The sequence below is a fragment of the Heloderma suspectum genome, chromosome 1 (assembly GCF_057233095.1).
Source record: "Heloderma suspectum isolate Gila_16-S chromosome 1, 16-S_ref, whole genome shotgun sequence".
Taxonomy (NCBI): domain Eukaryota; kingdom Metazoa; phylum Chordata; class Lepidosauria; order Squamata; family Helodermatidae; genus Heloderma; species Heloderma suspectum.
The window spans coordinates 299,671,474-299,696,556 of NC_139458.1; the positions used below are offsets into that span (position 1 = coordinate 299,671,474).

Consider the following 25,083-nt stretch of genomic DNA (forward strand, 5'->3'; position numbering starts at 1 on the left):
TTTTTGCTGAAAACAACCATCTTCTGGTTGTTTTCAGCAACATGCTGGATAGGGAATGCTGGGAGTTACAGAACTTTTTCTGTGTAAACATGCATGGGATTGTGCCCTTATAGGCAGAAACCAGTCATTCTTGCTGCAAGGTAAACAAGCAGTCTTTCCTTCTTTTTTTCTTTTGATGAATATTTTGGTAGAATGTACTCCATCTATGAAGAATAGTCAGATCTCTCATTGTTAACTTGCTTTTAATACACAAATACTACAAATATTTTCCTTTCCTTTGTAACATAAAAACAAGAAATGTTCTTCAGAACAATATACTACTTTTAAAATTTCAAACCCCCTGAAAACACTGTCCACTTAGAATTCGCCAAACAAGAAACCAATTTCGTTGAAGTGCATCTTGCACTTCTGGAGTTAGCTGTTTTTTAAAGACAAAACATTCTAAAAGTAGGAAAGTGTTGCATACTTTCTTCAAATTCTCAAAAGGAACAGAGGAGTACAGCTTTTCTTATAAAAAAGACAAATGGATTGTTTAAATCAGAATTGCCTTGCAGTGGCAGACCAAATACCTGTCAAGTCCAGCATGTTGTCTCCAACACTGGCCAGCTACAGGTTCCTAGAAAGTTCACAGTCAAACAGGGTAGAGAGGTATGCCTAATGAACCTTATTCCTTGTCAGTCTCCAAAAGTATCTTGAAATGCATGCACAAATGTTGATCCTTGCGTTTTAGTTTAGATTATTGAAATTAACAGATGCCCTATCAGTGATTAATATAATTATATTAAATCTGTGTCCTGCCTTTCCTTTGGGCTGTCTTCAGGGGTGGTATCCAACTTGTTTTCCTCCACTGATGGCAGGCTCCATTCGCTGAACAGGAAGGAGGTGAATTTTGGCCATCTGCTCTTCTGAAGCCGCCTGTGCCCCCCATATCTGGTCTGGAGAATTGGAGGACCCTCTGGAGCAGATTTGGTGTGTGTTTGTATAGTGGGGGACTACAGGGGGAGGGGGATTGCTAAAAATTGTCTCTTTTTTCTACAGACAGAAGCCTTCTGTCAGCAGGGTGGCCAGTTGGATACTGCCCAGAATAAGAATTGCACAAAGGAATTACAGTAATCAGTTAAAAAATTAGCATAGTCAGTGCAGCTATTGGATGAAATCATTATTAGAAGGCATTTTGGCACTTCCATTGTCTACTGATGGCTGGCATTTTCTTATGTTGGCCACTGTGATGACATGTTTCAGAAGCCAGTAGAAGACAAGCTATTGGATAATAAATGAACAGAGCCACAGGATAATCTTCATCAGTGTATAATAGTGTGTGTGTGGGGATGTTTGCAGAAATGGAGGACATCCTCGTGCGAGCAGAAGTTCCTTCTGGCCATACAAGCATCCTTCAGGATCAGGCCCCCTATTGGGCAGGGGTGTCAATGTTTATAAAGCTAACTTTCAAAGCTCAGAAAAGCATCGTGCTCTTGCGAGAATTCACATTTGACCTACGTATGCTTGCATTCCTTGTGCTTTGCACTAGTCTGGAAAAAATCAGTGGACAAAAAATAAGGCATTCTCTGATTTTCAGTTGCAAAAAATAATTTGCTTGTAACTTTAAGTAATATACCAGATGCAAATTCAAATTCTTTTGCAGGTAGAACAAGCTGTGAGCCAGATGCATGTGAGTCCCTGTTAGCTCAAATTTCCTGAGATTTAAAAGAAACAACAGGAATAGATGTTCAGATTACCGGTCTGCTCTTGAAAGGCTTCTTCAAAGAAGCAAGCTTTTTTACTGCCAGCAAGTAGAAAGCAGCATGGACCGGAACCTACTTTATTGCCAGCACAAACAGAAGTAGGATGGGTTCAATGTGTTTTTTCTGGCTCTTTCTTTGGCTAGCACCAGCTGCCAACAACCTCTCTGGTGTAATTTTGATTTGTTTATATTCCTGCCAGCTCATGCTTCAATCAGCCCCATACATGAAAACTAACTTTAATACAAGCTTTCTTCAACAACAACAAAAAAGCTTGGATGCAAAAATAATTGCAGATTGACTCATTCTACAAATTGTAACCATTATTTAATGTTTATAAAGCACCTAAGTTTTCTAAATGCTGCACAGTTATTAAAAGATAAAGGTTCCCACCTGCACGCTCACAATTTAATAGACACACACCTTCTGAATCTGTCCAAATTAGCCCAATTCCATTCAGGATTCAGCCAAATGTGAAACACACCATTAGGTACACACGATGCAGTAAATGTAATATGTATTTTAGCCCTAAGGTGTATCCTCTGAGGTGAGGCAGCTGGCAATCTGACAGGGTCTTTTGGCATCTTAAAAAAAGAAAAGAAAATATTGGTGGTGGCATCCCATCTTTGCAATGCCTTTCCCAGGGATGCAAGCCTGGCAGCAACTTTGATGTCTTTTTGGTGCCAGGTAAAGACCTTTTCATTTCCCTCACTCTTAAATGCGGTTCAGAATATATGGGTTTTTTCTTGCTCGTTGGTTTTAACATCTGACTGCTGTTTGCTCGCTTGTCTTCTGTCGTAACATTACTGACAATTTTATTTGGGTAATTTTTAAATGTCAACTGTTCTGGGAATTCTTCAGGGTTGAAGAGCAGGATGTAAATTATATAAATAAAAATAAATACAATAAAATTGAAAATGGAAATAATCAAAGTCCACCCAAGGTCTCTACTGCAATCCCATACATGTCTACTTAGAAGTAAGCCCCATTGAGTTCAGTGGGACTTACTCCCAGGTGAGTGGTTACAGGATTGCAGACAAAAGTTCCATTTAGCAAAGTGCTTGTTTATTGTGTATGCACAGAGACTGTGTGGGGGAAAGGCAGCTTTTCCTGTGGAGAGGTAGAGAAACTAAAACAATACCAACCAGCACCAGGGAGGGATTGAAAATGGTGGGGGGTGGCCCACAGCGATCACCAATCACCAATCAGATCTGCCGTATTCCCAGAAAGGGAAGAATCCCTTGCCTATGCCATTCAGAACCGGAGAACACAAACTCTATAAAAAACGAACTGCTCCAGGTTTGTCTGACAGCTTAATTTAGCCGTAATGCAACCTGTCTCCTTGAGCAAGATCAAAGACTTTCTTGCCAGTGAGTGGGTTTGTTGAAGGCTGCTCATCTAAGATTGTCATGATGCGACAAAGAACTAGGCAAATGGGTGTGGCCTGAAGACCAAAGTGAAAATAAACATGGGTGCAGTCACAGAAGTGGTTAGATGTCATCATCCCAGCAGGAATCATTGTTTTCTTCACCTCAAATAAATACCCATATACCATACCACATGATTGAGCAATGTGATTAGTGAAGCATGCCTGGCCTATCGCAAGAACCCTGCCCAAACACACCTTGGAAACTGTTTAAAAATAAAACGCCTGAAGTGAAACCATTCAGAATTTAAATAGCAAATTTGATGCCTCTCAGTTGGGTTAAGGAAGGCCATGCAATGGAATTGCTGCTGCAGCCTTCCAAAAATGGGCATATAAGAGAATGAGTTGTTCTTTCAAGCCTGCCTGCCGCCTCCCCCCCCCCCCCCCAGGTTTGGGTCAAAGAGATATAATTGTCCATAATTACTGAAAAATGTGCATGTCAGCTATGTAGCTGAAGTGGCACTCTGGCACACATGTAAAGATCAAAAGAAAACAAACTTGTTCAGAGCTGGTTTCAGTAACACAGGAAATTCTGGACTGGGCAGTGGATTGATCATCTGCTCTGCTCACACTACTTCGATCTTCCTGCCATTCTTTTGTATCTTTCCAATGAATATGTACATAGTGCACTTACCCTTTCCTAACACACATTCTAAATATATACATTTATTATACTATAAATTGGTGATGGATGGGAAGGAATATCTGTATGTCCTGTTGGGCAAGAAAAAACTAAACGAAAACAAAAAAAAGATTGGAGAGAAGTCCAGAAATCCAAATTTCAGGCAACAAAGTGTTCTCCCAAACACTAATATATTCTGTCATAGACAAAACCTTCAATTACAAATGTAATTTGTAATCACAAACACTATCTCCGAATAGAAAAAGACATGAAAAAGATAATCAGAAAATAGTAGAAATGCATACATTGTAGCTGTATCTAGGGTTTGGTCTTATGATATATAAAAAATACTATTCACTTTATGGTCATGATAATTCTGATTTGCCTTTTTGGGGACTTGGAAATAATGTTTGTGATTTAATACATTTATCATTGAAGATTTTGTCTGCAATATTGCTCTCTATTTTGGGGATGATTTCTTTATTCTCTGTCATGGTAGAGTAACATAGAAGGCCAGTGTAATAACACAGCTTCAACTGTAAGTTCCAATAGACGCTTGTAATTCATTTAGTACATCCCCAGAGGGTGTAGAGCAGAGTTGGAAAAACTGTGGCTTGCAGAGATCAGAGATAATCAAAGGGTTTCTCTTACTTGCACTAGTAGCAAGTTAACTCCTTCCTTATCTCACGGGCTTGTGTGTATGGGTGAGTGAGCATATGTGGCCCTGGAGGCGCCACATATGGCTCTTGGGGCCAAAAATGTTGTGTGGCCCAGGTGTAGAGCTATAGGATGTGGATCAGAGTACAGTTCATGCCTGCCAGAGTGTCTTGAGAACAAAACTACACATAAAGTTATTCATGCTTTTAAAACAGCATGCTTACGCTAGCCACTTTTATTTTGAAGAAAAAGTATCTATAGGCCTGGTTTGCACATAATGACAACCCAGAGTATGGCTGAGTATGGCCTGCTGTTGGATTGTGGGTTGTCATTACATGCGAACCCTGCACTATGGTTTAACTACCATGGTTTCTTGGTTTGTGAATGATGGCTTTTTCTGTAAACCATAGGTAACCGTAGTGCAGGGTTCACATGTAAACACAACCCACGATTCAACAACAACCCATACTCTGGGTTGTTATGTGAGAACCAGGTCACATCCTCCTGATCTGGAATGTGGTTCTGATTATGCCACTTCACGCTGACCCCTCTTCTCCCCCCCCCCCCATGCCGCTGCTATTTGCTGTGAGCTGCACCTTTGGGAGAAAATAGCCAGAGAAGGGGGTATTTTCAGCAGGTAATTGCCATAGGGACCTGCTCCACAGCTGCTTTTTCTCTAAAATAAAAGTGGCCAGTTCAAGCACGTAGTGTGGTGTTGACACTGTCTGTTTTAGCCACCCACAGAAACGGTAGCCAGTGAACGCTGACTACCATTTCATACCAGATAGAAGACATATCTTTTTACCCTAGCAATCACCAATGCTGTCACTTTCAGTCACTTATGGGCTGCTCTCCCATCTATTTAGAAAGAATATGTCACACCCCACTTGCCTCTCAAACCAGCTCCTCCTAAATAATATACTTTCTGGAGGCGGGAGTGGGGGGGGAGTATTCTCAGAAACAGATACACTATTATTCTGCATCTCAGAAACAGATACACTATTAGGATCACATAGTAATTCTCCCCCTGCCCCATGTCACATACGGAGGAGTCATGTGCCTTGCAGTCCTCAAGGCATTGTGCCCCCATACATGACTACTATAATATGCAGGGGTGGGGGAGAAGACTCATGTGGAAACCCATCCTGCAGCAGAGCCTGTTGTGGCCAAAGGCCTTAAGAGGTGGGACTCGGCATGGAACACCATTTCTTCCCTGTAAAAATATGGTCCTCTAGGGTACTTCTATCTGGAAAAAGCAAAAACAACCCCCCACCCCCTTGAGATAAAAGGGACTGTTGGAAGGAAGGGGCTGCAGCTCAGTGGTAGAGCCCCTGCTTTGCATGCAAAAGGTCCCAGGTTCGGTCTCCAGCATCTCCAAGCAGGGCTGGAAAAACTCCTCCTTGAAACCCTGGAGAGCTGCTGCCAGTCAGTGGCGACAATACTGGGCTAGATGGACCCGTGGTTTGACTCAGTATAAGGCAGCTTCTTATGTTCCTAAACCTGGCTGCCTTCTCTCTCCACCTCCCCCCCCCCCCCATGCATTCCATTAGGATCTAAGATATTAGCAGAAAACTGAATAAATTCCATTCAGTAGCCTTGGTTATGCGCAGCTATTTTTCCCACCCATTTTATACATGTCTGAATGTATAAAACTGCCCACCTGTTTCACCTCTATAGCCCTTGGAGGTCCTCAGGCTAAAGCTCGCGGGTATGCGTGCGTGAGTGTTGTTAGAGAAAGGAGCCGAGCGTCACCTAAACGCTACAAGCCCTCAGAGTTTGTCACTGGAATGGGATCATCCAAATATTCTTGTTTCGGGCAGAAGCTGTTTGCCGCTAGAGGCAGTGGCTACAAAGGGGGAGATTGAGCAGGCGTCGTTCTTGCCAGCTCCGGAGCCCTTATACCCCATCACAGATTTTCCCCATCCTCCTCCTCCTCCTTCCCGCCTTTGTTGCGCGCGCGTGTTATTTAAACGCCTCCTGCCCCCCTTCTTCTCTCTAGCCCAAGAGCAGGCCGGGGAAGGGCGCACGACTTCGCCGCTCCCACTGAGCATGCCCGCCACACAGGCGCATGCTCCGTGACGCTGGGGATGGAACTCTGCTAAGCGGCTGCGCCGGCCGGCCGGGCAGCCGCGGCTCCAGGGGCGTCCTTCTCCCGGCCTACCGTGACGTCAGCGGAGGCTCCGCCCTGTCCCGGCTCCCAGGGACGCCGGGGCGGAGCAGCAGCAGCGCAGCGCCCGGGCCGAGTCGGCATCAGCTGGGGACGGAGCGCGGTGGCTACGGCGGCAGCAGGTAAACGCAGGGGCAGCCCGCGAACCTGGGTCTCTCTCCCTCTCCTCTCCACGAGCGCCGCCGGATGCGCGCTCGTCCTTGAGCCTCTTTCCCTCTCCCACCGCTTCAGCGCTCCCTCCCTCCTTTCCATCCCGAGTTTGTTTTATTCCACCCACCCCGCTCCCGGCCGCCGCGTTTCGTTTTCCTCCTGTTGCTGTTGATTGTAGCTGCAGATGCTCTTCGTCGATCTCTTCGCGTGAATCCTGATTTGACTTTGCCAGACGGAGCCTGGGATCCGCCGGAGATCTTTGTCGATATCTTTTAAAGAACGACAGGGAAGTTTTGTTTGGTGAAGTTTTGGTTTGGTGACCCACTTTCCAGGACTGCCTCCATAAATGCTCGTCAGAGTAACTTCCTAAAGCATACACCAGCCACCCCCGGGTGTGTGTATTTTATATATATTGTATTATATTTTTTTATTTATCTATTGCATTTATATCCCGTCTTTTTCCCTTTCAAGGAACCCTTGAAATTATATATATATATATATATATATATATATAATCTCAATGTGTGTTAAAGTGTGTTTTCATCTGTTTATTGCCTGTTGATATGTGGCATGATCTCCATCTGTGTCATTAGGGAGGGTGGCAATTGTTGCTGGTTAATTGCTCACCTTTAGAATAACTTTTTAAATGCGATAATTGTCCTGTCTACGAAGTGATTGTGGCTGGGAGAGGCTGCAGTACTTTAGAGAACGTTGAAGCTTTTCCAATTCTGAAAAATACGTTTCCACTCCCTTAAGTTCCTCTGGAAGGAAGGAGTAGCTGATATCCCAGTGCTGGGATTTGCGGTAGGGGTAGGGAGTAAAACTCATGGTGCTGTATGTTCCCTTACCATATGTGAGGGTTCCTTCTTCTCAAGACGTTTTCACACTTGAGGAGTTGGGGCTGGGGGAGAGTTTAAATATGAAGGGCCATAGTTACTCAGGATGATGGTTGTGTTGCATTTCTTTGCACACAGTTGTTATCTTGCCTGCCTCATTCATTAAATTAACATGCTGCCTGCTAACTAATTCAGAAGGTGATGATTAGGGTGGAACATGAGCCTCTGGTGTTAATAGAGATGTCCTAAGCACTTACCATAATAATCTGTTTTAATTAAAGAAGGGGGAGGAAATAAGGAAAGCAAAGAAGAAGTGCTGTGAAATTTGTTGAGAGGAAAAAGTTAGACTTTCTTATCAGGATGTTTTATTATAGCATAACCTTTCTCAAGACAGTCAGGAACAGATAAGTGGCAGAAAGTTCCTTGTTTTCTCAGTTGAGTTGTGATCTCAGCTTAATACAATTTACAGAATAGCTATGTGTGTGTGCTACAATAAAAAGGACAAGTCCCATGTTACCTTGAAGGCTGTTCTTTTTATTTTTTGTTTCAAGTGGAATGAGCTTTCATAGGCATGGGCTTGTTTGTGAGACGCATGAAATGGACACAGGTGGGGTGGGGGCAGGAAGCTATGGTTCCTGTTACCTTGCACTTCTACCGAATGCCTGAAGGTCAGCCTTGGGGATTTCTGTCATAGGGAGGTGTGTGTAATCTAGACACAAGCAGAGTGCATGCATTTCTCTGTGGCAGGCGTGTTGAACCTCAGGCCTGCGAGCCAAATCCGACCTGCCTGCCTGGGGCCCCCATTCAGTGCTCTGTGGTTCAGATGGCCCTGCCCCCTTTCCCTGACTGCTGATCATTTGGTGGTTTCCTGGCTTTTACACAGTTTTTCCCCCCAGTGTAAAAGGTTGTAACGTTTCGCCTTAATTACAAGCAGTAAAACCTTAAGCTAAATTATGCTGATATTTTTGGTATTTTGGCACCACTCTTCTTGCCTCTGGCCCTGCCCCACCACTAGCATGCAGCCCACCTGAGACCTTCTCTGAAACTGAACTCTGCCCTTGGGCTGAAAGAGGTTCACACCCCAGCACGATGGGAAAGATTGCCCACTTGCACATGCTCTTTTTGTTTATTGAATGTTTCAGTTCTCTAAGTAGATTGTGCGTGTTTGTGTATGCACTCTTCCTCTTGGTGTACTTCACACAGATATAGAGTATGGTAAATAGAGATAAAACAATGAGCTTGAGCATTACATTGAGCATTACACATTACAGTCACCACAGGGGTATAGGTAAAAACAGCTGCTTACACAGTGAATGACCTATAATACTTAGATGCACTTACCACATACAATGTTAGCTGTCAACACTGAGTGTCTTCGCACTCGCTCCAAGGGTAGCACAGGCTGAGTTCTACACAGTAAGCGCTTCAAGATGTAACGGGCTAGGAGGTCATTTTCGGCAGCTCCTCCTCGGCAACTGTAACTTGTGCTCTAACCCACAGTTAACAAGGTGTGAACTAAACATAACAGGAATTCAAATGACCCATCCTGATAGCTAGGCTGTGAAATGTGAATATAGTTTTAACCTGGATTTATCCAGAAAATAAGAGTGATAATTATCTAGGAATCTTGAGAAATTCCTGTCTGTGGTGTTGAACAGAAAATTAGCCATTCATGTGTTTGCAGTTTGCTAATGCAGTTTAATATTAGCAGTTTGCTAATATTAAAGTCCAGTTTGTATATGATGGTCCCTCCTTCAGAGATACTCATCTCTGTGTGGTTTAAATCTGTGTATGGAAATTGGAGAAAGTTGAGACTTCTGAACAGTGTCAATAAAGTGAGATATGCATCTTGACTCTTCTATGGACAGATGCTCCATTGATGCTGGTACCTAGTTCACAGGGTTTTAAAGAGTTCTTAAGGGTTTAATTTTCCTAATGCTTTCTTCTTCTTTTTTTTTTTTGCATTAGGTGAAACTGCTGAAAGCATATAGACATAACTCTAAGGGCACAATCCTATGCACGTTTAAACAGAAAAAAGTCCTACAGCTCCCAGCATTCATCAGCAAACTATTTGTATTTTGAGTCTGGTTAGCATGCCTGATCCCTTCATGGTGCATGTGGGTTCAAATAGTTTCTTGCAGGTTTAATTCCTTTCACTCTTTGGATTGGGGACAAAATAATTAATAGATTTAGAGGAATATACTGTCACTTAAAAAGATGACACGTTTTTGAATAATTTACATACTGCTTCTGAATTGGAGCAGGATTAGATCTCATAATTTTCAACAAGTCGTCAGGAAGTGACTGGGACTTTGGAAAGTGAGCTAATTTCCCATCCAGTTCTTTAAATCATTAAGTTGTAAAATAACCTGTGAACCTGATCTGAAGTTCAGAAGAGTACAAAGGTTGACAATAGAGTCTTGGTTTCCTGTGCTGCAAGTATCACACATTAACAGGGAGGTGAATAATGTGTGTGCATCTCTCTCTCCAATCTAGTTTAAGTAAGAAAGGTCTGCCAAAACCCAAGTACTCTATAAATGGATTATGGTCGCTAATTTAATGTCTCCTAGATCTCTTCCTGCCTCTCGTCTCATATGTCTTTCAGGGACTGTAGCATTATGGTGACAAGAACAAAAACTGTGTTCTTAAACATTGCAATGCTTGACTGGGAAGAGAAGCACTGGAATAGACATCAAACTATTTCATTTTCCATAAATTCTCTAGGTTTAGGATGGAGGGGAGTGCAGAATGTCTATCTTAAGCATTTGCAAAGAGAGAAGTGATAATCCTATCTTCTGCATATGTTAGGAGGGTAAGCAAAACAGATATATTCCCACTGTGTTATTACTTTTGCAGTGGAGACCATGAACCGGCCAGGTTGTCTGAAGGAGTCTGTTGCAACTTCTTTATCAAGTGAAATTATTGTTGAAAAATCACTAGCCTGTTTTAGGATGTCTAAGCCCCAGTAGGCCAAAGCGGGAACAGTGTAAAAGTTCAAGAACAGACATGGTGCAAGTGACTTTATTTTATCGCACAGTGAAGAGATAATTCGGAAACAGACTTTTTGAAGAAATTGAACATTAAATCACTTTCCCAGGGACACTGCTAGTTTCTGTCTCATTTCTGTGGATTCTTGCAGGCAGTTTTGTTCCATGTGTGTTGACGACATAGTTTCACTGATTTATGGGGAAGCAGTAATCTGGCTCCACACGTAGTTGTATTTATTATGAGAAGCAGGGGAGTTGGTTGTTGTTGGCTAGTAAAATCAGGAAATCTTGATAGGACCTGAACAGAGACACTGAAGCATTTTGCAAGGGGAGAAACAAAAGCCAACTAGGGATGTCTCCCATTGGTGCATCCATAACATTAAAGCAAACAATGTATGGAAGAATCTGAAGGTAGAGGTATAGCAGAATGGAAGTCACTTCCTGATTTCCTTCGTTGAAGGTGCTTTTTGAAAGACCATCTTGCCTCTAAAAGTGTGCCTGTATCAGGAGGCATGGACATTCTGCTGAGTGCCCAGGTGAGATTAGGTTCTTCTGATCTGAGCACTGAAGCACCCGATACCAGGCAGTAGCAGGTGATGCTTGTCAATTATTAGCAACCTGGCAGCAGGGAATTGTCCGCTGTGCTCATTGGAACTCTACACTGTTAGTCATAGGTGTTTCCATTCGTAATCAAAAGCTTTCAGGGTGGGGCTTTATTGGAAGCCTAGAGTTTGCCTCTCCCTTTATGTAAAGGCTTTTGGTTAAGATGGAGGCACCAGACTCTGGCAGCTATGGCTGTGAAGTCCAGGCCCTGAGCTCTCCTGTGTCTTAAAAATTGCAGAGAGGGTAGAACTTCACCACATGTAGCATCCCCATTAAGTGCTGTCACAAGAGGGCTTCCATCTGGTGTAAGTGTCCTGTTACTATTTTTCTTAAAGGTCCTGGAAATATCCTTGTACCAAGCTTTCCTGCCAGCATGACGGTGCTACAATGTTTGGTGAAGGAGAAGATTGTATGTCTTGCTCATAATTTTCAATCTACTTCTAGCCAGTAGCTAACCAAAATATTTAACAGCTGTTGTACTTCTAACTCCTGTCCCCCACTCCCCATAACCAACCCTTTTTTAAAATTAGAGGAAAGGCCCTTGTGTAAAATAATACATATTGCTTTGCAAATCGGTGTAGTAAAATCAGATTTGGATCTAGAGCGGGGGTGGGTGATCTGTGGTCCTCCAGATGTTTTGACCTACAACTCCCATGATCCCTCATCATTGGCTCTGCTAGCTAGGGCTGATGGAAGTTATAGGCCAAAACATCTGGAGAGCCACTTGCCCGTCCCTGGTCTTGGGAGATGTAGTGGTGAGAAACTAACTTTGAATGCATTTGACTTCATTCTGGTTCTGCGTGGATGCACCTACTTTAGGAGTTAGGACATGATGACTTTCCATTTAACTTGGGCAGTGTTGGAGTATCGGGCCATCTGGTTCAGTATTGCTTGCTCTGGTTCTCTAAGGCCTTGGTTGGAGGTCTTTTTTCCTAGCCCCTATACTTCCCCAAATCCTTTTAAGTGGAGAAGCCAAGGATTGCATCTGGGACCTTATGCAAGCAAAGCATGTGCTTCTTTTTCACTTAGCTATGGGCTTCTAAAGAATGGGAGCAAGTGCACACTCTTGAGAGGTCTGAAACACATTGGTTTCTCCAGCAACAGCTGCTGTTAAAGCCAGCCTCTCTCACATAAAGACTGCCAATAGTGGGCTTTGATCACAACATTAGGCATTGCTGGGGCTGGAAAAATCTTGGGGAACTGACCACTGCCCCAAGGACCTTTTGGCTGTCATGAAGGAATTCGAAAATATTTTCAGACGTATGTAAGGCATCAGCAACATTCTAGTGCTGGGTCACAGGTATTTTGAGTTGTTTTCTAGCTCTGCAAATGTTCCTTTGATGCATACTTCACGTGCAAGCAAGCCAATAAATAATTAAGAGGCATGAAAAAGGCATTTTGAAAGAGGAGAATTTCTTTAAAATAGAATATTTACTGCAAGGAGTTGGTATCCATCCCACTGAAAATGAGTTTACATTACATCATTCTGGTATGTACCTTTGGAGTCATTGCGGTTAAAGTCAGCCGCGTACAAAGCTGAACAAAGTTGAATTGTGTCAGTGTAATATATGAGGTTGCAGGTGATGGCATTCATTTTGGCATAATCTAAAAACAAAGTCTTCCTTGGCAATGCCCCAGATTCTTCTTTGTGATGAGATTATGGACCTGGCACAACGCCACTGCAGTGGTTACAGCTTCCAAAGATGGCATAAGTCTTAATGATTTTTTCCCTCCTTTTTCCGTGAACACTAGCAAAATTATCTTAAAATAGATGTCAAATTAACTTGACTCTATTAAGAGCATGTTTTGTATTTAATATGAGGGCAGAGGTTGTATTCATTTTGGCACAATCCAAGAACAAAGTCTCTCTTGCTGTGCCCTGAATTCTTCTTTGTGGATCTGGCACAATGAGGTCCACTTTTGAGCAAGTTGAGACTGGTTTTCATGGATGGATAGGCATATTTGGGAATCTGGTCTTCAGAAGTAGATTGTGCTCTCTGCCCCCTTAATGGAAGGCACCATAATCTTCTTCTGGTTGTTGTTACTATTACTGTTTATTACATTTCTGTACTGCTCAATAGCTAAAGCTCTCTGAGTGGTTTACAAAAGATTAAAACCTTTAAAATACAACATAAAACATAATATGGCAACTATTTACAAAACAATTTAAAACACTCAGTTAAAAATCTCAGGACCAGTTAAAACTGAATAACATGCTGTCAAATGCCTGAGAGTAGAGGAAAGTCTTAACCTGGCATCGGAAGGATTACAATGTTTGTGCCAGTGGGCATCACTGAGGAGAGCGTTCTACAATCTGAGGGCCACATAAGCCCCTCTCCTTTGTTGCCACCCTCCGAACCTCCCTTGGAGGAGGCACCTGGAAGAGGGTCACAGATGATGATCATAGTGTATGCGTAGGTTCATACTGGGATAGAGGCTCTGTGAGGTATTTTGATCCTGGGCCATGTAGGGCTTTATAGGTCAAAACCAGCACCTTGAATTGGGCTTGGAAACATACAAACAGCCAGTGCAAGCAGGCCAGAATTGGTGTTATGTGTTCAGACCTTCTGGTTCCCACATTCAGTCTGTCTGCTGCATTTTGCACAAGCTACAGTTTCTGAACAGTCTTCAAGGGCACTCTCCACCTAGAGGCCAGATTACTGAGGCCAGGTTATCCCTGACCAGATAGGGGCATAGCTGGGTCACCATCCAAAGCTGGTAGAAGGCACTCCGTGCCACTGAGGCCACCTGAGCCTCAAGTGACAAAGGTGGCTCAAGGAGAGCCCCCAAGCTACGAACCTGCTCCTTCAGGGGGAGTGCAACCCCACCCAGAACAGGTTGAACAGCCTTCAACTGATCAGAAGAACCACCTACCCACAGTATCTCAGTTTTGTCTGGATTGAGCTTCAGTTTATTAGCCCTCCTCCAGCCCATTGTTGGAGCAAGACACCAATCTACTACATTCATCACCTTACCTGATGATGAAAAGGAAAAATAGATCTGCAGGTCATCACCATACCAATGACAATATCCTCAAGCTCGTGGTGACTCCATTCAACTGTTTCATGTAGATGTTAAATAACACGGCGGGCAGAACTAACCCCTACAGTACCCCATACTGGAGAATCCATGGGGCTGAGCAATATCCCTCAGGCACCACCTTCTGGAGCTGACCATCCAAGTAGGAGCGAAGCCACTGCAATGCAGTGTCTCCCACTCCGAACTCAGACAATCACCCCAAAAGGATACCATGGTTGATGGCATCAAAAGCTGCCAAGAGATCAAGCAGAATCAACAGGGTCATACTCCCCCTTTCTCTCTTTTGACATAGGTCATCATATAGACTGGCCAAGGCTGTTTCCATGCCAAAACCTGGCCTGAACCCCAGATGAAATGGATCCAGATAATCTGTCTCATCCAAGCATGTCTGGAGCTGGTTAGCAACCACATGCTCAAGGACTTCTCCCAGGAAAGGAACTTTTGCCACTGGCCTAATGTTGTTGAGATCTTCCAATTCCAGGGAGATATTTTCAGGAGTGGGACCATCCCCTCTTGCAAATCACCTCCCTGGCTCAGCCAGCTGTTTCCTCCTTGCCAGTTTTTATAAGCCAAGAGGGCAAGGATCCAGTATGGAAGTGGTCACATGATACCTGTCCAAGTATCTTGTCACCTTACTTGTTTCCAGATTTGAAGCAATCATATTTAGTTGTGTTGAACTGCAGTGTATGTTTAACTATTAAGTTTACAGAGCCTGAAGTGTGTATATTCATGACCAGAGTAGCTTTGAACTCTTCTCTCTAGAGACTAGCATGTGTTAGGAAGTTCATATGGTATGTAAGTATTAATTGGTGTTCACAAGTCAAACCTGTGTCAGTGGTGAGTTGCACCCAGTCACTGCTACCTGATGAAGTGAATGTTTGTGTTGTATTCACACTTTACCCGTAGCTGAATTCTTAAAACATTACACTGGAGAATTATGATGTGTGAAGTGACCATCAGAACTGAATGGTCAAGCAGGCATGGTAGATTAGATCTTGTCCCATTTTTAAAATTGCTGCAATTTAATTTTTAAATGGCAACCTTAAAAGCTGTGTCCTCTTAACCTCATTGGCATATGTATTATTGCATATATACATTACCTACACACAGTGATTTCTTGAAGTGCATGCTGCTGTTGTTTATATAGCACCATCTTGGTACATGGTGCTTTACAAAGAACAGGTATGACAGGTTCCTACTCCAAGGTGCTTTCAATCTAAAGTAGATACAGGGAAACTACGCAGTGGTGGCCGACCGGTGGCCCTGTAGATGTTTTTGCCTACAGCTCCCATGATCCCTCACCACTAGGTATGCTGGCTAGCCAGTGATGGGAGTTGTAGGCCAAGACATCTGGAGCACCACAAGTCGCCCACCCCTGTAATAGAGGAAGGTGGAATGGGGGCAGGAATAAGCAGGAGGAAATGTGGTTACTTCAGTAACGTTGCATGCACTGGACTTTTACTTACAGAATGTACTGAGCTATAAGTGAATGTTAACCGTTCACTTTTATGTGGAGAAAGTAAAGGGGTGCAGTCAGGAACTCCCCTGGAGACTCCAACGGGGTATGGAGCGTTTCAGTCTGATTCCTTTGTCCCCTGGAACATAATGGGAAAGCTGTTGAAGGAAGGAAGCCTGCTTCTATCATTGTTGCCTATCTCTTCCCCTGCGTATCTTCCTTCTGGAGTGGAACAAAATATCGGGAGCAGAGTTTCTATAGAACTCTGGTCCTGCTGCTGGAGGAACTAAGTTATCCCAAGGGCTCCTGGGCCAATTTTATACACAGTCCTTCCCCCAGAACTTTACATTTCTGAGCCACGTTGGATGCAATCTAGCAAAATGAGCACTGAGGGGTGGTTTTTTTTTTTAAATTTGTTAGCCAGTTTTCTTTTTCTCACAATTTCACCTAACTGGTTAACCAGTCTCATTCTGCTGGCACAGTGAAGGCTAGCTGGTGTGCACACGGCAGCGGCACAGGCACGCCCTCTCATAGATAATCTGGAGACAACATGTGTAAAAGTGACAAGGTGATTAATTTTTTACCTGGCTTCCTTTGTTCTGGTTTCTTATGCTAGATTTTAGAAATGAACCAACATATTTTCTTGCCCAAACACCTTTGCAGGGAATTTTCTGTGTCTGGAGGAGCAACCCCGAGTAAGAATTTTGCCAGGTGCTGCTTTTCCCCTCCCATGCGTTAAGTTGCTACTACCAACATTCTCTGTTCTGCACAATCCTTAAGGGAATGGAAGACTCCTCTGTCCTCCTTTGCATCTGGTCATTTTGTCCTGACATGACGTATAAAATATAAGTGTCTGCATAAGTACATCCTTTGCATACTGCATTGTCTTCTGACTAGTGTTCACTGAATATCCAGGACAAGCTTTGTTTTTTTTAATTGCATAATGTGCACACAGTAGTTCGCTATTGCATACACCATAGATATTGCCTGCATGTTTAAAAAACGTAATGAAGGAGGTGTGCATGTGGGGAGACAGGAACCTTGAGATGTCCCCGTGTGATTGTTAAATAGCTTTGGATACAGAAGGTCGACCGGAAGAGAGGACGTAAAGGGGACCTCTGGTTGTTGGATAGATGGATGTGTGCTCTGTGTTCTGATAAAGATGATCGTGGCTGCAGCAGTGAATAGGGATGGGATATGTTTGTGCAACTATTCATAGCATTATAGAGCAACGTGTAAGGGAATTTCAACATTAAAAAGCCCTGAAGTGCTCAGTGGGATAGGGCTCTAGACTCTTCCTCTTTGTGTCTCTTTTCTCCCTCTAGCATAAACTTAGAATGTAAGCCAAGTGAGGCAGTGGTTCTGTCTTGTGCTTTGCTCTTTTGTAAAGCTGTGTGCACACTGATGCTGCTATTTAAGTAATAGTAATTACTCTAAGTAATTAATAATTACTTAAATAAGTATTTATTTATTTTACTTTATAGATTTGTGCTCAACCTTTTAGGGGATCTTCCCACAAGGCTGCTTACAAAGATATACAAACAATAAAAATTCAATAACCAACCCTCCTTCCCCCGACCACTAAAATGCAAGTAATAAAAACGGCACTGCTAAAAAAAAAAAAAAAAGTGAAAAAGCAAGTTGGCCTATCTAGGTTAAAAACTAATCATGAAAAGCCTTCCTGAATAATAATAATAATAACAGTAATAATACGTTTTCAAAGAACTCTTAAAAGCACAAAGAAGGGGCTTGCTGGACTTTCCTCAGACTCGCCAAATGAGTCTGATTTGAAGGTGAGACCAGAGAGCAGGGTCTGAGGAGACAATTTTAACTGCTGGATAGGTTCATATGGGCGAAGGCAGTCTTTCAGATCAAGGGTGGACAGAAGGTAGATCTCCAGATGTTTTAACTCCCATCAGACCTTGCCAGTATGACCAATAGTTAGGAATACTGACTCCAAAACATCTGGAAATCCACCTTCTGCCGACAACAGGTCTCAAATTGTTTAGGACTTCGAAAGTCAAAACTAGTATATAATAGGACAGCTTGTTTGAATTCTCTGGTGCAGTGATGCTACAAACAAGCTAAGATGAGATCCTGTTGTTCAAGGCATTTTGTGTATCTTCATGTTAGGAGCTGATTTGGTCTTTAAATCAAGGAGCAAACTGTTTTCTCCTGCAGTTGGGCATGTGTTTGGGATTGGGTCCATTTCTGTCCTGATGAGGGAGCCAGGACAAGGAAGGCAAATCACATGGCAGAGGATAGGATTATATGTGTGGCATCAAACGTTGTGCAAGGGAAATTTCCCTTCCTCCTGTGCGGTTCCCCAAAATCTGGGTTCCCCTCCCCGTTCCACTTACAGAATCCCTTCTGTCAGCAGAAGCCACCAGTTGGATTTCATCCTATATGTTGTTTGAAGACATTAGCAGTGTAAGAAGCAGTTACATTTGGGAAGTAAGTAGTTCTCTTAAGTACTGCCCCCAAATTCTTAATCTCTGCATCTTAAAAAGATAGTTTGTATTTGATCAGTCCTCTTTCAGGAAAGGTTGTTATGTGGCCACTGGTGACCATACTTATCTTCCCAAGCTGGAAATGATGCTGTATGCACAAGGATATATTTCATAATTACATCTAACATGAGGAGTAATGTGAATATGCTGGTGTATGGCAAGAGTGGGCAGTTCTGTGACTCTTCTTCAACCTTGGGGTGGCTGGGGTTTTTTTTTAGATCAGGCAAGCTTGTATTTACTTCAGTGTAAACAGCCTCCAGGTATCTCTGGAGCAAAGGTGTATCAAAGGTGCAAAGGTGTATCAATCTTTTTCTGTGAACTTGTTCTTACTGAAAAATCAGTTTTCAACCCAAAGTGTATTTTCATGCCTCCTTTCAGTTTAGCGTTATCCACATAGAAGCTAAGCTTGGGTTGGTCAGAGATAAGAAATAACAGGTGCAATCTACAGCACAGTAACTGTCCTTGTTTTTGTATTAAGTGTTGTGAAAGATTCCTTGGTTTGGGTGCTAGAATAAAAAGATCTGTACAGATAGGAAGCTTGCGGAAAGGACTGTTCACAAATAGAAAGTTGCACTTTAAAAAATGGATTATGTTGGGAAAAGGAGGAACAAACCTTGGCTACAGTCCCTCCCCCCTTAAAATATATTTTAAAGCAATGCAGTAGAAATTAGTTTTTTGCAGAAGTCTATAGACTGCGGTGTGCATATTCTGTTCTGGGTGGATAGGAATCATTACTGTTGGGTAGTTCCTTGCATAGTTCTTGGCCATGCTCTCTGCCTCAAAAATAAATTCAATTTCTATGTCAGGGTAGCCCAGATTCTACAGCTTGTATAACATCTGTAGTCTCAGCAATTTGTATGATTACTAATTTTTCATGACTTACTCTACATCCGCTAGTCATGGGACACAGGAGCAAGGAACTAGGCAGAGTACTGAATTCCCATGCCTAACCAGCCCACAGAAGGCTTTTGAAATCTCCTTTTGAAAGTCCCCTGGCTTTTGAAATCATGTCCAGCTTTGCTCACATACTTGCAGGCATATTTTTGGAAGAGCTAAAAGCTATTGTTGTGAACTAGCCTGAGAGTTAGTGAATTAAAAGCTGCTATTGAAATTTAATAAATAAACAAACCATGTGAGGTGTAAACTCTCTTTTTTTTCTGAAAGGGAGCTGAATTCTGTAGACAGTACTACATTCTGTGGTTTTTCTGTGGAATGCTGGCATACTCACAGCACTTCTCTATGTAGGGAGAGAAGCAGTCTTTGTTGGAGAGTTTCTGTTGTTTTTTGCTGCATTCGGTATGTACTACCAACCCCCACCCCCACCCGTGACTTGTGGTACACCTCAAGCAGCATAGGACAGTGGGACCAGTAGGCAAACACAATGATAAAAGAGGGATGGGGAATTCCAGATGTTGCAAACCAGGACTGATGAAAGGATAGTCCTGTTGCATTTCAATCCTTGCCCCTTCCTAGCATGGTGGTGGAATGATTGTATTAAAAAAGGAGACCTGTGTGTGCTGGGCATGTTGTAAAAAGGAACGCATGTTCCTTACTCATTGACCAGGAAGCAATAGCTGCAATCAGGCAGGCACTGCTGCACAATATCCATTCGTTGAAACAGCTCGGAAGGATCACATTGATTTAAATGGGCTTTGCATGAATTTGATGAACAGAGATTTGGCGGCCATTTAAGTGTGCTCTCTGTGCAATACCACTTCCTGTTTTGTATAAGTGTAGAGGAATGGTAGTGAATCGACTTATGTCGATTAAATTTAGTTTAAAATACACCGTGTAAGTCAAATTGGAATTGTTCTTGCATAATTTGTATTGTACTGTAAAGGTGCAAAGCCATTTACAACTCTCATTCTCTCACACAGCAAGCTCCATATGAGGTAGGTGATAATTATTCCCACTTCACTGTCAGGGAAGTGATGTTAAAAGAGAATGATTTGCCAAGGCCTGTCCAGCTTAGCCTTTGATTGAGGTGGGCTTTGGACTTGCTTCTCCAAGGTCCAAATCCTAACCTTCCATCCAGCAGCCTTTTATAGATGTGTTCATTCTGGAAGACTCATAGCATGAATAAGAGGACTTTCTGGCCACAGTGCATACACATTTTATTTAGAATTAAAGTTTGGAAGTTGGCCTCAATAGTACTTCTTGCACTTGCTCCATCGGCCAGGTGACTGAGGAAAATTTCCCTCAGGTAGATTTTCTGAAAAGCTCTATACCTCTTGGTATATATCATCATGTTCATCGAAGCATGAGGTACTAACCAAAGCTTCTTAGGGCGCAAGCCACTAGACAGTGGCTGGCTGGCCGTAGGATTATTCGTTTTGGGGGAAGTGACCTTGGAGCTCACGCTCTGAGGTCAGTTCCCAGAAAACTACCTCCCCACCACCTTATAGGCAGCATGGATTGTCCCGGCCTCCGTGCATGTAAGAGCAGAGCGGGAGGTAAGGGGGCATTCCTGGGGGCGGGGAATGGTGGGGATCTCAGAAGGGCTGGTATGATGCTTCCTATGCATTGTCCGGCTGCCCCCCCCCCCCGCTCTGAAGCACTGCAGCTAGACCACTGAAATTGGCCATCTAGCCACAAATGCAGGACGGCTGGAGCACGGAGGCGAAGATCCCCTCTGCGCTCCTCTTGCCCTGCATTGGATAAGTGATTACCTCCAAGTTTGGAGGCAGCCGCCTATCCCCATAGGATTGCTCCCTTACTGATGTTAGCTCTTTAAAGTATCCTCCATGGCTATACCTATGCGCTGATGGTAGTCACACAGATGCTTGTGAACTGTGAAGGTCAGATACCAGCCTGTCAGACTACAAAGTTTGCTATAATGTTGTGAGGCTGAGGAATGCTGGGAGTTGCAGGACTTCTCTCTGTCTTTAAAAAAAATGTATAGGACCACACCCTTAATTAAGGCCACCTAGTGATTTCAGAGGTGAAATCTGAAGCAGAGGTTTCCTGATTCATAGCTCAGCATCTTAACCACTGTGTTGTCCTTGTTCTCTAACTACTAAAAGTAATTAAACCATAGTCATATAGTAACTAGCATGGAATTCTACATGCACATTGCCCAGACCTGCTGTTTAATCTGAACTGGTCTCATTGAACCTGGGGACACGAGGGCATTCTTCTCTGCCATGCAGGTATTGGATGCCATGGAGCAGGAGCCCATCCCCTTTGAGTTTCTGGTGCCCTGTGTCACTTCCTATGGCGGGCCCCGCCTCACCTTCAAGAAAGCAGTTAAAAGGACGGCCCAGGGTGAGGAGAAGGCAGAGCAGCGTGGGGTGCCAGAGGTGCCAGATGCCTCTGCTCCTCCTCATGCTCCGCCTGCTCCTCCAAGCACTCCTGAGCCCGGTCTGAGCCGTGGCCAGCGCTCTGGCACATCTATTCCTGAGACCCCAGATCTCTTGCGCAGAAGACCTGGCCCAGCTCTCCTCCCTGCTGATCCCAGCCAGCCAGGTGCCCCGTGCTCCCAAGAAACCGGTCCAAGGCTGAGGCAAAAAGGTGAGAACCAAGCTGTTTGAGCCCACCCCCAAGGAGTGGGCGGACGTCGAGGAGCTCTCGCAGGTCTTTGAGCTCGACTCGCTGTAAGGTCCCCCGGCCAAAACGGAGGTGCCTTCTGGGCCCCAGGCTGACCCTGCTCAGCCGGATCAGCCGATTGATATCCTGCTTCCGCCACCCCCTCGCAGGCCCCCGTTGCCAGCCAACTTCTTGAAGTGCAAGGCTCCGGATGTTTCCGGTTATCTCATCAAGTATAATGCTCCCGCCAAGGGGTGGACCGAGGTCATCACCAAGACCTGCATCAGGCTCACTGACGGCCTGTTGGGGGGTCAGGGAGTACAGGGCGGCCACTGCCGATGGCTACAACCAGCCCTTCGACCTTGACTGCATCCCCAGACATGTGGGGGGCAAGCTCATAGCTTATGACTACCTGCCCCAGTACACGGCTGCCTACTCCATCGCCCCCGGCGTGGGCAGGCCCCCAAGGGCTTTTTGTACCAAGGAACGATACAAAACCATTCTCTTGCCGGCTATTGGCAGGCCTGGGCTCAATTGGGTATCAAAAAAACACGTAACTGGAAACCCATCCTCTGCCCAGCAAGCCCAAACCCACGCCCAATCTCCAGCAGCTAAAGAGCCTCAGCCCGACCTGACCACCCCAGCCCCTACTCCGTATGATCCTTTCAAGGCAGCCCCCGAAGTTGTCATCCAGTCCAGGCCCAAGTGACCCCCTGTTCCTGCAGGAGCCAACGAAGTCACCCACCCCCTCGGGAAGGAACCCGGGGATCCCGAGCAGTTCACCGGGCTCATTGACTGGAAGAACTTTTCTGTCTTCTGTGCATAGGAAAAATGTTGGCTCACACATCCAGATTCTAAATATTTGTGCTGCTTTATCTCCCTATAATGTGTGTAGCTTCCTTTTTGAAAAAACCTTCCTTTTTTCTGACGTTGTCACCTCAGTTGGCATGTACCAAGCTTTTTATTTGCTACTTTAGCAAGCTTGGGATCATGCTCTCAAAGTGTAAGAGGTCAGGATGTATGGATCAGTTAACTTGTTGCATATGATGTATCAAAACAGAGTAATTTTTGAGATAGACATTATAGAGGCAATGAAGGGTGCAATCCTGTGCACGGTTAGATAGAAACAAGTCCTACAGCTCATAATATTTCCTAGCCAGCTATTTATCTTGTGAGTCTTTGCTGTACTTCCTAAATGTGAATAGGATTGTGCCCTAACAGTACAATCCTATGCATGTCTACCCAGAAGGAAGTCTCCTTGAGTTTAATGAAATTTATAGTGTCTGTACACATCTACTCGGACATAAGTCTCATTAAGATCGATATGGCATGCTCCCAGGTAAGTGTGTATACGATTGCAGCCTTACACCCAGATAAGCATGAATAGGATTGTGGGCTAAGTCTTTTAATATGTTTGCTGTATACTTGCCACCGGGCATTTTATAACTCACCTAACTTTGTCTTCTCTCCTCAGTCAAGTTCAGCTGATACTTGATTGCCTCTTCGGGGCCTCAAAGGCAGAAATGTTATACTTTAGCTTGGTAAATTTTTAATGAAAGCAGACTAATAGGAGTGGGGGCGGGGGGATCCTAAGGGGCAAATAAAAACCTTAAGCCATTTCAGTGCATCTGCTGAAAATAAATGGGGATTTATTTTGCATTTTATACCTGAAATGCCTGTAGGCATGGCAAGCCGGGTCTTTACTAAAATAAAATTTCATAAGTACAGAAGTTGTGCAAGGATCATGTTAGATTCCATTAATGGGAAAGTAGCAGAATATTAAAAGAAAGAAGACTAAACAGGAACTTCCCTGTTTGTTTTGGCACAGCTAATCTGAGCATAAAGTTATCTCTTGTGAGAGAACTGATTTGAACTGCATGCAGCTTTGAATGTATTTGTGAGCCTTACTGAAAAAAATATGTGCTTCGATGCAGAAAATGGAGTCCAAATACATGCCCCTGGAAACTGCAGTTCAAAAAGAGAGAAGCCCCACAAAGACATTTTTCTACTTTGTGGAAACCCGATGAAAGCTTATGCCCTGGTCTTAAGGGCACCAAATAATAACAAACAACAATAAAAATAACAAAAATATTTTTGTTAATAAATATTTTTATAATGCTTTCAAATACTCAAAGCACTTGGCATGCAAGTGGCATTTATTGGTGTAAGCCACCCTGAGAGGGCTTCTGCACTGAAAGGCAGCCAAAAAATATTTTAAATAAAGAATAAATAAGTAATGCATTATCTGGTTGTAATCCTTACAACAACCCTGCAACATAAGTCACTATTGTCCCCCATTTTGTGGATGTGGGGACCGAGGCTGAGATGGGGTGGCTTGCCTAAGGCCACCTAGGGAGTTCATGCAAGAGGTGAGACTTAAATTGGTTACTTCTTATCTGTAAGGTTTAATTTCATGTAATACAGCAGTAGGCTATTACATGTAATTACACCATGTAGGACAGCAAGTTGTGGCCCTCCAGATGTTTGCCCTACGGCATCCATCAGCCCTAGCCAGCATAGCCAGTGGTAAGGTATGATGGGAGTTATAGGCAAAAACATCTGGAGGCCCACGAAGTGTTCCCTCCTGCTGTAGGAGACTGCAGTCCCTGCAATGTGTGTGGTGGTAGCTCTAAATTTAATACTTTAACAGGACAATCCTATGAGAATAGTCGGCTGCCTCCAAACTTGAAGGCAACTAGCTAGCTAATGCAGAGGGTGGAGGGCAGAGGGGTGGCTCGGAGCAGGGGAGAGGCTGGACGGCACATAGGAGTGTCATATCGGTGCTTCTGCTGTCCCCTCCCCACCTCCAGGAATGCCCCCTTTCTCCCGCGTCCATGGTGCTCTTCCAAGCGCAGAGCCGGGGATGAACCGTGCCTCCTCAGTGGGAGGAGTGGGACGGGGAGGCAGTTTTCTGGGAACCGACCTCAGAGTGCTGGCTCTGAAGTCGGTTCCCGAAAAACAAAAAACCCTACAGCTGTTTAGCCACCGTCTAGCAGCCATAGGATTGCGCCCTAATACTACCTGTAAAGTAACTACCTGTATCCTTGAAATGTAATCACTCATAGGGCTTTGTTTGGAAATAATTGTAAGTGTAAATTGCCTGAGATTAGCTGGCCATTGCCAAATCACTTAGGTTATTGTTTGAATTAACACACAGGCCGAATCCAAGGATGAAATTGGATGAACTCTGCTTTGCGCTCCTTCGAACAAAGGCTTATCCAAACATGCCTGACAAAGTCCGGACATGTAAAATAAATGTAAACTCAACTGTACTCAGAAAAGTTGTATTTGAGACCCTTTGCTGAATTGAATGTATGTCAAAAGGTTTATTGACATGCATCTGAATAGTTAAAATAATGTCTTTCC

General features: G+C 43.8%; 1 protein-coding gene across 3 annotated transcripts in view; it reads left to right on the plus strand.

The window, feature by feature from the left end:
- The first annotated feature begins 6,700 nt into the window (after nucleotides 1–6,700).
- The window catches only part of MYO6 (myosin VI), a 158,085-nt gene continuing 139,702 nt past the window's right edge, over nucleotides 6,701–25,083 (plus strand). For 2 of the 3 annotated variants that reach the window (XM_084826946.1, XM_084826945.1), the window contains exon 1: nucleotides 6,701–6,733. The gene's annotated coding sequence lies outside the window, so the exon portion shown is untranslated. Of the gene's footprint in view, nucleotides 7,154–25,083 lie in introns of all 3 variants that reach the window. The other variant, XM_084826944.1, reaches the window with a different exon arrangement.